The 16837-nt window shown below is 40.3% G+C and overlaps 1 protein-coding gene across 50 annotated transcripts in view; it reads left to right on the top strand.

Annotated features, from left to right (window-relative positions):
* The window catches only part of PRKN (parkin RBR E3 ubiquitin protein ligase), a 1227412-nt gene that overhangs the window by 483299 nt on the left and 727276 nt on the right, over window positions 1-16837 (top strand). The window lies entirely within an intron of this gene.

Genomic DNA, 16837 nt, shown 5'->3' with positions numbered 1-16837 from the left:
ATCTGTCACTATTACATGATGGTTTTTAGTTCATTGACTTTCAGGGTTGATTCAGTTGATCTATTTGTAAAGGCCCATTTCTTCCAGCCCATGTCTCCTGCAATTCCATTTATAATACTCTTGAGACTTTCACTTGTCCTAATAAAGTGATTCTTACCAGGTGAACTGTACCAGTCTTTATCAGAACTAATGTTGAGGACAGCTATGCATCAGTCACTGTGCCAGCCCCAGCTGGTATGAATTGAAAGACACCGGCTTTGTTCCCATGAAACTCAAGGAGATGATTAGGACGGCTTGGTCATTAATGTGATGAAAGAAGCATGAATGTCATTCATGGAACTAGAGAGGAAAAGCAACTAACTCAGCCTGCGTGGTATAAGTGGAGGTTTCAAAAAAAAATCTCTACAGTGCATTGTGAAGAATGAGCTGAGATTATCTGCACTAAATAGATACGAAAGCCGCAAGACACAGACAGAAGAATAGCTTTCAGCAGTCTGAAAACCTGAAATTTGTGCGATGGGAAAGTGGAAGTGATTCAGCAGGACTCAAGCTGAAGATTCATGAAGGGATGTGGAGAGATTAAAGACTGGGAAAGTCAGTGGTATCTGGTTATAAAAATGTGCGGTTGAGTGTGGGAAATAATGGCGAGGTAGGCTTCCAGGCTGACTGGGTTTCTGGTTTGGGTATCTGAGTGTGAGGAGTCCATTCATTTAGGCAGGGCGGAGCGGACTCAGAGTTCCACTTTGGCTGTGGGTGGTTAGCTGGCACTGCCCTGAAAACAGTGACATATATGCAACTGAAACTCAGGAGAGTGATCTAAATGTATATTTCCCAACAACTTTTACTTCTTATTCAAGTCAATCTTTGCTTGGGTGATGTTTCTTCTGAAAAAACCATAAGAATATTGATCTATTTAGTCAAACATTGTGATTAACTACTATGTGCTAGACAGTGTTGGGGGCATTAAATGTGCCAAATAAAGTAAATACCATCCCCCTCATCAAGGAATTTTCAAAGTCATGGATTTGAAGGAGGAATTCATAAAACAAATAAATTATCATGTTTAGAGCTTCCCAGGTAGCGCAGGGGTAAAGAACCCCCCTGCCAATGGGGGAGATGCAAGAGACTCGAGTTTGATCCCTGGATCGGGAAGATTCCCTGGAGATGGAAATGGCAACCCACTCTAGTAGTCTTGCCTGGAAAATTCTGTGGACAGAGGAACTGGGTGGGTTACAGTCCACGGGATCGCAAAGAGTCCACACTGAGCACACACACACACACACACACACACACACAATGCATTTCTGCATCAGTGGAACTCCGGTCTTTCTCCTGCTCTACCCCTTCCCGCTCCCAGTGGAGGACCCCCTGTTGCCCTGGCCTGTAAGCTGCCACTTTGTCTCCTTCTTCTAGCGTCGTTGTATTTGGTGTCTCCTCGGAGTGCCCTTCACTGGGCTCCGTATCCAAACCACCCTCTTATTCATTTTCTTTTCATCTTGTGATGGTTATTCCCTCCCTACCACTTAACCTGAATTTCTAAATATTCTGTGTGTGTGTGTGTTTATGTGTAAGGATTCATTAACCAATCTGGTGAGAAAGTGTATACATATAAGATTAAAATTATGCAATTTGAATACAACATTTTAAGAAAGATTATTTAAGATTAGGATTTCAAGGGACACATTTCCATCACATATCAGCGTATGTGACAGTCTGGGGAGTTGGAGACAGGACCGATATAACACCAGTATATCAGTATATGGGTTGAAAGAAACCGATTGAATCCAAACCACAGCAACATCCTTTTTCATGAATCCTAAGAAACAGAGAACCTGTTTGTGATCTAAATTATTTGTTAGGGGATAGTATTGAAATCCTGGTGTCTCAAATCAGACTGTCTGAATTTATCATCCTTTTTCAGCCCCTTGTTGACTATGTGCCCTTGGGTAGGTTACTTAAGCATGCCTCAGTTTCTCATCTGAAAAGTCAAGTTAGTAAGTTTAATGCCAGGGGTAAATGAGTTAATTAACTGATCGTACTGTTTAGGAAAATATCTGTCACATAGCACGTGCCAACAAGTGTTTTGTTGTTGTTGTTTCTAAGTCACGTCTGACTCTTTGAGACCCCATGGACTGTAGCCCATCAGGCTTCTCTGTACCTGGAATTTTCCAGGCAAGAGTATTGACATGGGTTGCCATTTCCCTCTCCAGGAGATCTTCCTGACTCGGGGATGGAACCCAGGGCTGGAATCCACCTGCATTGGCAGATGGATTCCTTATTCCTGAACCACCAGGGAAGCCCTGCCAACAAGTGTTTACTCTGACTATTACCATCATAAATGAGTCAATGAAATGAAAGTTAGAAGATTCAGGGTGCCCAGGAGAATGGTTGCTGACCCTGTATTCCAGGTCAGGCTTTAGCAACACAGAAGCTCCACCTCTGCAGAGCTTAAGTTGAGGGTTGGCAACACAGGTGAGACATTAGCTTTTGATGTATTCCAAGATGGCAATGTACCGGTTTTAACGCTCTGATTTCATGCCAGGCACATGTGAGGTCAGTCGTGTAACTGCTCTGCATTTCTGCAGCAGTGGAACTCCCTGGGCGCATGTTCGGTGTGCACTGGGGTTCTGCCTGCAACACCACATCCTCCTCTCTGAGAGCCCTTTCCCATGACCTTGTAGTAAAGCTGCATTCCATACTCCAGTTCCTGAAGGCTTGCGACACCATAGCGTTAGAGCAGATGACCTCTGAGAGCATATTACAGCCCCGGTCCTGTCTATAATTTTTGGTGAATAATTTCTACCTCTTTTCTTTCTCACAAGAATATTATCAGAATTCATTAAGGCTGCAAAGTACTTTGAACACCTCTACAAAGTGCTTTCTTGTTATCTCATTACGTTTGATATCTTGCCAACCTTTTGAAAAATGTAAGTCATGAATATTAAAAACCACCTTGCATATGTTATGCTGTTTTTATCATGATAAGAGAATATTAATTTATCAGAGATTTGTACTTTTCTAAAGGTTGTTTTTAAGGTTCTCTCTCAATGCACTTTGTTAACCTCATCCAAAATGTAGATGGTTAAAGGGTCAAAATAGAACCTTAAACATGTGCAATTTGTGAAAAAGATTGTGATGCCAAGATCCATGACCAGCTCCTTCTTAAGCTTAAGCCACTTTTAGACAAATTAAATGGAGAAGAATATGTAGATTTCTTTAAATGAACCAGCTGAATTTTATAATGTCTTGTGCAATCAAATACGCCATCCATTTTATACTTAAATATATATTTTTGAGCCTAGTGACTAATACCAATTTGATCAGAGTCATATAAAGTTACTCATGCCTCTGTGTGCTTTTTTCCATGAGCTCTCTTAGCCTGGAAAGGCTTCAAACCCTCTCTTCACTCCTACTTTGTTGAACTGAATGCCTTCTCATGTTTCAAGACTCAAGCCAAGGCTTCTCCCCCTCTGAGAAACAACTTACATAAATAGAATGAGCAGTCTTCTCCTGGGCAGGCTCGTTATACCCCGTGATACTTCTTGTATAACATGCACAATGCCTTACAGCACTTAATTAGTCGCTTTACCATTTTCTTCAAATATATCCTGTTTGCCCTTGATGCTTGGTTCACATGACTGCTTGTATCAGGAATTGCATTCAGCTACTAGAAACACAGGTCAAAAATTACAGTGACTTTAACATGATAGAGTGTATTTTTCTCTCTAGTAGAAGTTTAGTGGTAAGTAATGTAAGGCCCATATTCATAACCACTGACATCAAGTATCCAGTTCCTCTCCTTCTTTCTGCCCCACTGGATCGGAGATGTTTTCTAGAGCATCATCCATCAAGTCCAAATTTCAAGCAAGATATGGAGGAAAAGGGAGTGGCAGATGAAGAGCTTACATCAGCTTCTTTATCCTTTGTATTTGAGGAGATTGTAGACATGAAACTCTAACCTGCTTACATTTCACTAGACAAATTACTCAGTGATGCCTTCTAGCTGCAAGAGAGGCTGGAAGCTATGGTGATGTAGGTGGGTATTTTACCTCCCTCCTAAAGCATGTTATAACTCATGAAGCAAGAAGGAGGAAATGTGTGTTGCCAACAGCCTCAGCCACCATGTTCAGTAATGCTCACAGGCAGAAATAGAGAATATCTCCTAGAAACATCACCTGGATCTTAAGTGCTTGCAAAGGGAAGTATTTTGACCTACTCATTCACAAAATTGGGAATGGAGAAAAACAGTTCCCCAAATGTTGCTTGCAAAAGTAATTGGACCTATTCCCTTGGTTCATAACTACTTTTTATATTCAATTCTAGTAGTTTTTGTCATGCTCAGCTCAGTTCAGTTCAGTTCCTCAATCATGTCCGACTCTTTGTGACCCCATGGACTACAGCATGCCAGGCTTTCCTGTCCATCACCAACTCCTACAACTTGCTTCAACTTATATCCATTGAGTTGGTGATGCCATCTAACCATCTCATCCTCTGTCTTCCCCTTCTCCTCCTGCCTTCAATCTTTCATAGCATCAGGGTCTTTTCGAATGAGTCAGTTCTTCGCATCAGGTGGCCAAAGTATTGGAGTTTCAGCTTTAGCGTCAGTCCTTCCAATGAATATTCAGGACTGATTTACTTTACAATTGACTGTTATGATTTCCTTGCAGTCCAAGGGACTCTCAAGAGCCTTCTCTAACACCACATTTCAAAATCATCAATTCTTGGGCACTCAGCTTTCTTTATAGTCCAACTCTCATATCCACACATGACTACTGGAAAAAGCATTGCCTTGACTAGACGGACGTTTGTTGGCAAACTAAGGTCTCTGCTTTTTAATATGCTGTCTAGGTTGGTCATAACTTTCCTTCCAAAGAGCAAGCGTCTTTTAATTTCACCATCTGCAGTGAATTTTGGAGCTCCCCAAAAATAAAGTCTGTCACTGTTTCCATTGTTTCCCCATCTATTTGCCATGAAGTGATGGGACCGTATGTCATGATCTTGGATTTCTGAATGTTGAGCTTTAAGCCACCTTTTTCACTCTCCTCTTTCACTTTCATCAAGAAGCTCTTTAATTTTTTTTCGTTTTCTGCCATAAGGGCGGTGTCATCTGCATATCTGAGGTTATTGATATTTCTCCCGGCAATCTTGATTCCAGCTTGTGCTTCATCCAGCCCAGCATTTCTTATGATGTACTCTGCATATAAGTTAAATAAGCAGGGTGACAATATACAGCCTTGGCATACTCCTTTCCCAATTGAAAGCAGTCTGTTGTTCCATACTCTGCATATAAGTTAAATAAGCAGGGTGACAATATACAGCCTTCGCATACTCCTTTCCCAATTGAAACCAATCTGTTGTTCTATGCTTGTTTCTAACTGTTGCTTCTAGACCTCCATACGTATTTCTCAGCAGGCAGGTAAGATCATGCTAGAATTATTTATTATGGTTATTTACCTTTTCCTAGCTTCCCATCTATATAATGGAGATAATGATAAAATCTACTTTAAATACTGTTGCTGTGATAATGTTGTAATGTAAAATGTTTCAGACATATGATATGGGCTTATTAAATTTCCACTCTTTACTGCAATAACAGTATTTGTAGCTGATAGCATTTATTGAAAGCTTACCTTGTCTCAGTGAGTCTGGACGATGTAAGAACTCATGTAATCCTCATAATAGCCTTTTTGAGTTGGTGCTATTATGCTTGATGCATAAATGAAAAAGCCAGGAATTCAAATGGTCACTTAGTTAATAAGACACATAGTCACAAGACAGATGCTTAGTATGCTCACATCACTGTTGTAAGTCCTTATGCGCATCGGCTGGGTTAGTCTTTACAACAAGCCTCCAGTGAGGGAACCATTCCGGATTCCATTTTCAGACGTGGGAACTAAGGCAAAGAAGGATGGGCTTAGTTGGCCGAGGCCACCTGTGTAGCAGCTGGCAGCCCCAGAATGGAATCCAGGAGGCCTCATTGTGGGCTTCGTGCTCTTACGCAGGGAGCAGCTTGTGCCAGAGGTGCAGGAGTAGCACCTGGGCTTGTGCTTTTACGCCCAGCTCTTCTCATACGTCCCCTCTTTTCTGTGTGCATATCCTAATTGGCTGCTTTACTAGTTTCTGCTTTGTTGCTGTCATAGTCATTGGAATTTTATATCAGAGCCTTGTGAACTAAAAGCATTTAGGCATCTGATTTAGTAAAATGTGTACTGATGTAGGAGGGCGTGGGTTTGTGTACTCTTGGGTATACTGACTTTAAATCAATCAGAATAGTCGAACTGACAGTTCTGCTGTGATGTGTTATAGATTACATTTACAGAAGCCGTTTGGTAATCATCTCTTCTGGGTGTGCTGTTTTCAAGCCAGATAACATGCAAATAATCCTCGTTGAGTTATTCTGTAAGACTCTCTACTGAAAGAGTCCACTTCCATCTGATGGGGTGATCAGCAGTAAATTCTTTATGCTTGTTATTTTTGTCTCAATCTCCCACTTGTGATCCTCTTTTTCTCCCCTTACTTCCCTACAACATATTTACATCACTTATGCAAAATATAACATCAAGTAGTGTCATATAATGTCACTCTGGAGGGAACCAACAGTAGAATAATGGAGGCAGAAGACAGGATAAGTGAGGTAGAAGATAGAATGGTAGAAGTAAATGAAGCAGAGAGGAAAAAGAAAAAAAAATTAAAAGAAATGAGGAGAAACTCAGAGATGTCTGGGACAGTGTTAAACTCCCCAGCATTCGAATCATAGGAGTCCCAGAGGAAGAAGACATAAAGAAAGACCATGAGAAGATACTAGAGGAGATAATAGTTGAAAACTTGCCTAAAATGGGAAAGGAAACAATCACCCAAGTCCAAGAAACCCAGAGAGTCCCAAAGAGGATAAACCCAAAGTGAAACACCCCAAGACACATATTAATCAAATTAACAAAGATCAAACACAAAGAACAAATATTAAAAGCAGCAAGGGGAAAACAACAAATAACACACAAGGGGATTCCCATAAGGATAACAGCAGGTCTTTCAATAGAAACTCTTCAGGCCAGGAGGGAATGGCAGGACATACTTAAAGTGATGAAAGAAAATAACCTACAGCCCAGATTACTGTACGCAGCAAGGATCTCATTCAAATATGAAGGAGAAATCAAAAGCTTTATAGGCAAGCAAAAGCTGAGAGAATTCAGCACCACCAAAGCAGCTCTCCAACAAATGCTAAAGGATCTTCTCTAGATAGGAAACACAGAAAGGGTGTACAAAATTGAGCCCAAAACAACAAAGTAAGTGGCAACAGGATCATACTTATCAATTATTACCTTAAATGTAAATGGGTTGAATGCCCCAAGCAAAAGACAAAGACTGGCTGAATGGATACAAAAACAAGACCCCTACATATGTTGTCTACAAGAGACCCATCTGGAAATAAGGCACACATACAGACTGAAAGTGAAGGGCTGGGAAAAGATATTCCATGCAAATAGAGACTATATATTTATTTTTAAATCATCTGGACACTTTTTAATTTCCTATATTGATTGCCATTGGTGATTTCTAAATGTGTGTGTGCTAAGTCGCTTCAGTCATGCCCAACACTTTGCAACCCTATGAACCGTAGCCCACCAGGCTCCTCTGTCCATGGGATTGTCCAGGCAGGAATACTGGAGTGGGTTGCTATGGCCTCCTCCAGGGGATCTTTCCAACCCAAGGACTGAGCCCCTTTCTCTTATGTCTTCCATATCGCTAGGTGGGTTCTTTGCCAGTACTGCCACCTGGGAAGCCCAAATCATATGCTTTACTTATTTCATTTTATGTTATCTTGAAATAATCAATAAGACAAAATGTGCTGCAATTCAGATGGTTAGTTTGAATTTCAATTGAATAGTAAGACAGGTGACTACAGTAGGTTGAACTAGAGTATTTCTTCAAATATACTTAACTGCAGGTTGCACATTTGAAGGATTCTAAAGAGCTGACTCATTTGAAAAGACTGTGATGCTGGGAAAGATTGAGGGCAGGAGGAGAAGCAGACGACAGAGGATGAGATGGTTGGATGGCATCACCAACTCCATGGACATGGATTTGGGTGGACTCCAGTTGTTGGTGATGGATAGGGAGGCCTGGCGTGCTGCAGTTCATGGGGTCACAAAGAGTCGGACACGACTGAGCGACTGAACTGAACTGAACCGAAATGTATTTAAATTGATCTACCAATGATCATTGAAAAAGAAAACAATAAGTAAATATGATTTGATATTTACGGCACAACTGTGTACTTTTAAAATTTGTACATGTTGTAGTTTAAGAAAACACAATACTTAATATTTTTAAAGCACAATTTCAAGTAATTTTTTGAAAAGTTGTATAAAAGTCAGAGGTTTCATAAGTACAAATAAAGTTGTTTGACTCCAAACAGTCACAGTATCATATACAATCTTACACTATGCCTGTACTTCTACTTTAATTAATGTAATACAGGTTTTTGTTTAGAAAACCACAGCTTTTAGAACAGCAAATATTACCGACACCACCCATCTGTGTGTTTTGAACCACATGGCTTTGCTTTGTGAATCGGTGAGGGTGATCGTTTTGGAATGGTTTGAAGTTGTTTGGCAACCCTCTCAGATGTGACAGTTGTTGCTTTCCTCTGTGGCATTGCTCGGCGGTGAAAAAAGACAAGGAGCCAACCTAAGCAACACTGCAGCCCTTTGAAAGGAAGCTGGAAAGGCAAAGAGCTTCTGTGTTGTGAGCTGCACACACGCACACAGTGCTTTATTTTTCAGTTGTCGTGATTGCTTTTTCTTCAGTGTACACCACCACGCTTTTTTGCAGCCAAACACGATTTATATTGCCAAGGCAGATACTATAAAGTGAAGCTGAACATGGCAAGCATTGAAAGAGTTCTGTGTTTGCAAATGATTACCTGTCATAATATGCTCCTCAATTTCTTTTTTCCTCCAAATTATCATGAAAAACACGAGGTTAGAAAGGAAATTGTGCTTCTTAGACTTAGAAATTATAATTTTAACCAGGAAGCTAGAAGGAAGGTGATGAATTTCACAGTGCGAGAACTGAGGCATGATGAAATCCGAAACTGAAGGTTCAAAATCATATTATCTAGGACAGGTTGTTGTTGTTTAGTCGCTAAGTTGTGTCTGACTCTTTGTGACACTGAGGACTCTAGCCCATCAGGCTCCTCTGTCCCTGGGATTCTCCAGGCAAGAATACTCATTGCCATTTCGCTCTCCAGGGGATTTCCCGAAGCAGGGAGCTAACCAGCACTGCCTGCATTGTCAGGCCGGTTCTTAAACTGTGCTTCTTAGTCTGAGAACTTACCATTTTAACCAGGAAGCTGGGAAAGAGGTGATGGATTTTGCATTGCAAGAACTGAATCATAATGCAATCCCAAACTCAACATTCAGAGTCTTTTATCAAGGACAACGCTTGTATTCAAATATCTAATCCTGTTGAATTTTTTCAAAAAGATTACTCAGTGACTGAAAATCATTCAAATACTGCTTCCCCCTAAACAACCTTACAAAATTCCTTTTAGTAGGTGCAGTAACTGGTGACATTGGCTTGTTGTCAGCAGTATAATAGACACGCATGATTTGGATATCTTAATAAAGTCGTGTCTCTTCAGAATCCGGGCAGATTCATCATGCTTGAAACAACTCACAGTGACCTACAGACATCATCCCCTCCTCAGAGTGAGTCTTTAAAGCGATCCGTACCCGGGAAAATGTCATGTTATTTGTGGGCAGGATCTTGGAATGGTTTTACACCTTAATTAAGATCCTCGGAGGTGGATGCACAGGGCTTCCCAGCTGGCCCAGTGGTAAAGCACCGTCCTGCCAATAAAGCAGACTCCAGAGACGTGGGTTGGATCTCTGGGTCGGGAAGGTCCCCTGGAGTAGGAAATGGCAACCCACTCCAGTATTCTTGCCTGGGGAATCCCCTGGACAGAGGAGCCTTGTGGGATGCAGTTCATGGCGGTCACAAACAGTCAGACACAACAGAGCACCTGAGCATGCGTGCACGAGGTAGGTAATTTATTGCTTCTTAGTTGGCTTAGTTGGCCTGATCTTCTTTAAGCATGAATTAACAGTTAAGGTGGAAAAACAACTGATGATCCAAATAGTGGTTCAAGGCCAGCCGATCACCATGATTGACATAAGGTGATGTGAGTGGTGTGTGGAAACACTATCTGTGTGGTTGCACTACAGGGAACTGTTTCCTGCAGTAGGTGTTGCCTGTCTCTGTTCATGTTGTTAACTGTGCCTGGCTCAGACATTGACTCTGTGTCACTTCACCTCTTAGTGGGTTTATGATTCTATGTGGTCACCACAGGCTTCTCATGATTGATTTACATTTTTATAGATACTTTGTGGTTTTAAAGCATCTATTTATACCCAACTTTATTCCATAAAGTACTTCAGAAAGTGATGAACTGAATAGTTAAGAGATACTCACATGAAGGCCAAGGACATGCCACTGATGATGCTAAAGACGTTATAGATTTAATTATGGTTGCTGCTCCCACCTTCCCAAAAAAGTGACGGGAAAAAAGAATGCAAACTTTTTTTTTTAGGGTGGTATCAAATTGTTTAAATACTGTAACCTAATTTTTAGAAGGTGATGGCCCATCTCTGTGCCAAGAAAGGACTAAAAGCATCAATTTTCTCTTCTTGAGTTCTTAGCCTTCACTTTCCTTTTCCCTGAGTCACTTTTTAGTCATCTCCAATTTTCTAAAAATTCTTAGCTTTTGATTTTAGCGTCTTCATTATCTCCTTGTCTAAATGTGCAACTACAGTTTTTTCATATTGGATCACTTGACGTTGTCCAACAGATCATGATGTTCTGTCCTTTTTTTTTTTCCCCTGTGAGCTCAAGTACCTGTAGTTCTGCCTGCTGTATCTTTTAATCACTGCCTTTTTTCCTGTATATTCCAAGTTGTCCCTTCATTTATAAAACTCTAAAGACACACGCGATTGCAGCCATGAAATTAAAAGACGCTTACTCCTTGGAAGGAAAGTTATGACCAACCTAGATAGCATATTCAAAAGCAGAGACATTACTTTGCCAACAAAGGTCCGTCTAGTCAAGGCTATGGTTTTTCCAGTGGTCATGTATGGATGTGAGAGCTGGACTATAAAGAAGGCTGAGTGCCGAAGAATTGATGCTTTTGAACTGTGGTGTTGGAGAAGACTCTTGAGAGTCCCTTGGACTGCGAGGAGATCCAACCAGTCCATCCCTAAAGGAGATCACTCCTGGGTGTTCATTGGAAGGACTGATGCTGAGGCTAAAACTCCAGTACTTTGGCCACCTCATGTGAAGATTTGACTTATTGGAAAAGACCCTGATGCTGGGAGGAATTGGGGGCAGGAGAAGGGGACGCCAGTGGATGAGATGGCTGGATGGCATCACTGACTTGATGCACGTGAGTTTGAGTGAACTCCGGGAGTTTGTGATGGACAGGGAGGCCTGGCGTGCTTCGATTCATGGGGTCACAAAGAGTTGGACACGACTGAGCGACTTAACTGAACTGAACTGAATCCCATCAGTGTGATCTCATTTAAGATATATTTTTCTCCATATTTTTCATTTCGGATTTTTAACATTCATTTCTCTCCTCCTCAAGGTCATATTTTCCTGTGCTTCCTTGAGCATTTTGAGCGTGTATATAATAGTAGCTAAACAGTCTTGTCTTTTAATTTCATCTTGTTTTTTTCATTTCTGGATATTTATTTTTCTCCTGTTTATCATTTTTTTTGGCTTTTTTGCACGCCTGAAAATTTTTAAATTAGATTCCAGACATTGTAATTTTATGTGGTTATATGTTTTATGCTGGGTTTTGTAGTATTTTCTTAAAGAATGCTGGAACTCATATGGGCAAGCAGTTAAGTTACTTGGGATTAAACTGATCCTTTTGAGGTTTGTTTTAAGCCTTTCTGGTAGGGTCTAGAGTGGTTGTAAATCTAGGATTAAAGCCTCAACTATGATAGCAATAGTCTTCTAAGGGCTCAACCAGATTTCCTATGTGTTATGAGGTCTCTCCACTCTGTCTGGTGGGAATGCAAACTATCCCAGCTCTGTGAGTTTTGGGAATTGTGAAGTCAACATGTGTACGTGTGAACAGAGATTCAAGTAACCTCTGCATGTCTCAAGATCTCTCTGCAGCCCACTTCTCTCCAGCATTCTGCCCTGCAAACTCTTAACCTCCCTAAACTTTGATTTCTGTCTCTCCAATTTATTAAGGCTTCTAGGCTTCGTTTACTATTTGTCCCTGGTGATGTAGTCCCAAATCCTGCAGCTAACGAGGTGGGCCAAATCTGTCTTTGTGTCCCTTCTTATTGGGATTAAAGCCATACACTGTTTATGACCCTGTGTCAGGAAAAATCTGTTTCTTTCTCTGGCTTTCCAGTTGCTTAGTTCAGTTTCCATACCAGTTATCCCTTCAAGTGGGGAGCTGAGTGTCAGGTTAGTTAGACACTTCACCTGCTCTATGTAATCTCCAGAACTATTCCACGAGGTAGGTACTAATACCATCTTTATTTTATAAGTAAGGACACTGACTCTGAGAACGTTTGAGCTTCTTTCCCAAGATCACTGATCTGATAAATGGCAAGTCAAGATTCCAGCTTAGTATTATTTGATTCAAAGCCTGTGCAACACAGTTATATTCTTATGATATCTCAGGGTGATGTCCAAATTGATTATACATGGATTCATTTATTTTAAAAGATGAAACTCACTTGAAACTGATGGCTTATAAAAATTATTATCTTCTGATACATAATTACTGTATTCTTTTGGAATAGCTTGTGTATTACACTTAAAGTTTCATCAAAAATGAAGCACTTGACAGCAAAGTCCTTTACTATCCATAATCACTGTCTCCTCCTCTCTACACAACTCCTCCACCCACTTGGTTTAATAGCCTTTTATTTTGCTATTTTAAAATTTTAATATGTTTATACACACAGTAGACATTTTAATAACTTTTGAAGTTACCTGTGTTGTTACATGAAGTGGCCTCCACCATGTTTCATAGTCAAAGAGCTATAACCAGTCTATTCAAGGCCTTGCTTTGTGACTTTGAATTAATTCCCTAAAGTAACAAGTACATAAATCACTTGAGTTTCTTCACTCTGTCTTCCTATTGAGTTCAGTCGCTCAGTCGTGTCCCATTCTTTGCGACCCCATGAACCACAGCACCCCAGGCCTGCCTGTCCATCACCAACCCCCGGAGTTTACCCAAACTCATGTCCATTGAGTCGGTGATGCCATCCAATCATCTCATCCTCTGTCGTCTCCTTCTCCTGCCCTCAATCTTTCCCAGTATCAGGGTCTTTTCAAATGAGTCAGCTCTTCACATCAGGTGGCCAAAGTATTGGAGTTTCAGCTTCAACATCAGTCCTTTCAATGAACACCCAGGACTGATCTCCTTTAGGATGGAGTGGTTGGATCTCCTTGCAGCCCAAGGGACTCTCAAGAGTCTTCTCCAACACCACAGTTCAAAAGCATCAATTCTTTGGTACTCAGCCTTCTTTATAGTCCAGCTCTCACATCCATACATGACTACTAAGAAAACCATAGCTTTGACTAGACAGACCTTTGTTGACAAAGTAATGTCTCTGCTTTTTAATATGCTGTCTAGGTTGGTCATAACTTTCCTTCCAAGGAGTAAGCGTCTTTTAATTTCATGGCTGCAGTCACCATCTGCAGTGCTTTTGGAGCCCAAAACAATAAAGTCTGACACTGTTTCCCCATCTATTTTGCCATGAAGTGACGGGAACGGATGCCGAGATCTTAGTTTTCTGAATGTTGAGCTTTAAGGCAACTTTTTCACTCTCCTCTTTCACTTTCATCAAGAGGCTCTTTAGTCTTCACTTTCTGCCATAAGGGTGGTATCACCTGCATATCTGAGGTTATTGATATTTCTCCTGGCAATCTTGATTCCAGCTTGTGCTTCTTCCAGCCCAGCATTTTCATAAGATGTACTCTGCATATAAATTAAATAAGCAGGATGACAATACACAGTCTTGAGGTACACCTTTTCGTATTTGGAACCAGTCTATTGTTCCATGTCCAGTTCTAACTTCCTGACCTGCATACCTTAGTTAAAGCTAAAATCAGGAATTCAGCTGATCATGACAAAGAGGAGGATGTAGTTGATGACGGAGGCTACCCTTTAATCAGCACAGATGTCATCCTTTGTCATCTTCTCAACAGTCCTATGAGATGTAGTCCTCATTTTGCAAATCAAAAAACTTAAGCCAAGGAAAGTTAATTAACTTACCCTGAATTGCATAGTTGATAAATTCCAGAGTCTAAATTTAAACTCATAACTGATGGCTTAGAAACCAAAACGTATTACTTAGTAGTGTATTATTTTCACCCAGTAATTGAGGAGTTTGGAATTAACAGATACGCACTACTATGTGTAAAACACATAAACAATAAGAACCTCCTGTGTAGCATAAGGAACTATATTCAATATCTTATAACAATCTATATAATGGAAAAGAATCTGCAAAAGAAAATCACTGCAGATGGTGACTGCAGCCATGAAATTAAAAGACACTTACTCCTTGGAAGAAAAGTTATGACCAACCTAGATAGCATATTCAAAAGCAGAGACATTACTTTGCCAACAAAGGTCTGTCTAGTCAAGGCTATGGTTTTTCCTGTGGTCATGTATGGATGTGAGAATTCGACTGTGAAGAAAGCTGAGCGCCAAAGAATTGATGCTTTCGATCTGTGGTGTTGGAGAAGACTCTTGAGAGTCCCTTGGACTGCAAGGAGATCCAACCAGTCCATCCTGAAGGAGATCAGCCCTGGGATTTCTTTGGAAGGAATGATGCTAAAGCTGAAAGTCCAGTACTTTGGCCACCTCATGCGAAGAGTTGACTCATTGGAAAAGACTCTGATGCTGGGAGGGATTGGGGGCAGGAGGAGAAGGGGACAACAGAGGATGAGATGGCTGGATGGCATCACTGACTCGATGGACGTGAGTCTGAGTGAACTCTGGGAGTTGGTGATGGACAGGGAGGCCTGGCGTGCTGTGATTCATGGGGTCACAAAGAGTTGGACACGACTGAGCAACTGAACTGAACTGATAGTCTTTATATTACTGATCACTTTGCAATATACCTGAAACTAACACAACAGTATAAAAAACTATATTGCAATAAAAAAGAATCAAATACTTTCAAAATTTCATAACTAAATAACTAGGTTATATTCGATCAGCTAATATGCACCAACTATTAAAGTTTTCCTTACAAGTGAATTCTATTAAAGGGAATATAGAGGTTTTTGACTGCATGTTCATGGTCCTCCATGTAATTATAGATATTTTTAATTATACAACGTATGTGTTACATAATGTACAATATTTATTAATTATATATTTTAAATAGTTCAATTATGTTTTCATCACCTGGAAGATAGCAATATTTCTCAGTGACAGTCACTCACTAAGGACCTGACTCTACTTGCTAAGTAAATTTTATTTCATTTACTTGTCAGCTGTGTTGGGTCACATTTCAGGATTTGCACACACAGCTTAAAAATTAGTTGAGGAAGTCACGATAGAATATTACCCAGCCATTAAAATGAATATATTTGAATCAGTTCTAATGAGGTGAATGAAACTGGAGCCTATTATACAGAGTGAAGTAAGTCAGAAAGAAAAACAGCCATACAGTATACTAACACCTATATATGGAATTTAGAAAGATGGTAATGAAAACCCTATATGCAAGACAGCAAAAGAGACACAGATGTATGGAACAGTGTTTTGGACTCTTTGGGAGAACGCGAGGGTGGGATGATTTGAGGGAATAGCATTGAAACATCTATATTATCATATGTGAAACAGATTGCCAGTCCATGTTCCATGCATGACATAGGGTGCTTAGGGCTGGTACACTGGGATGACCCAGAGGGATGGGATGGGGAGGGAGGTGGGAGCAGGGTTCAGGATGGGGAACACATGTACACCCGTGGCTGATTCATGTCAATATATGGCAAAAACCACCACAATATTGTAAAGTAATTAGCCTACAATTAAAATAAAGAAATTTTTAAAAATAAAAAAAAAGGAAATCAGACAAGAACAAATCAAATTATAACAATGTAGAATAGTTTTCTTTCCTAAACACATATAGAAAGTTCTGTGGGGATTTGGGGCTGATAGTGGACCAGGTGGGGAATTGGACAAGGCTTCATGGAGGAGACCCATCTTTGAAGTAACAGTTGAATTTTGACTGATTTTGTATACAATGTGACTACATTAACTCCCACCTTGCAATCGGTCTTTGTTGATCCCAAAATGAGTTTTATTTTGGAGTCCCAAGTAGCTCCTTTCTTTTGTGATAAGAATGACCAGTGGCGTCAGGGAAGGGGCCTAACCTCCCCTTCTGCTGCCACCTCTTGCTCAAGCCTTTCGCCTTTCCCAGACGTCCAGCTGGGATATCCTCTCATCTCCAGATGCGGTACTGGGTCATGTGTAGCCTCCACTGGGGCAGGTGTCGGGGTAAGAGACGATGGCTTCTCAGCACTCCAGTGGACTCTGTTAAGAAAACGTTCGTGATTTTTTTTTAAAAGGTTTGAGCCTTAATTAATGATTGAAAAGGCTTTTTTTCTTTCTGTTGTCTCTGTAAGTCTGTGGGCATTTATAGCAATCATATATATAATTTCTATATTTCATATATTTCATGATGTACAATAATATATAATGGTATAATAAATGTATAATGATGTATAATTATGTTTTACATATTTATAAAATATATATATATAAATATATATATATATATATAAATTTGAG

Source organism: Bos grunniens, chromosome 9 (assembly GCF_055505025.1).
Source record: "Bos grunniens cultivar Pamir isolate PY7600 chromosome 9, Bosgru_T2T1.0, whole genome shotgun sequence".
Taxonomy (NCBI): domain Eukaryota; kingdom Metazoa; phylum Chordata; class Mammalia; order Artiodactyla; family Bovidae; genus Bos; species Bos grunniens.
Note: the sequence above shows the minus strand (reverse complement) of the source record. Positions and strands in the feature narration are given on the sequence as shown.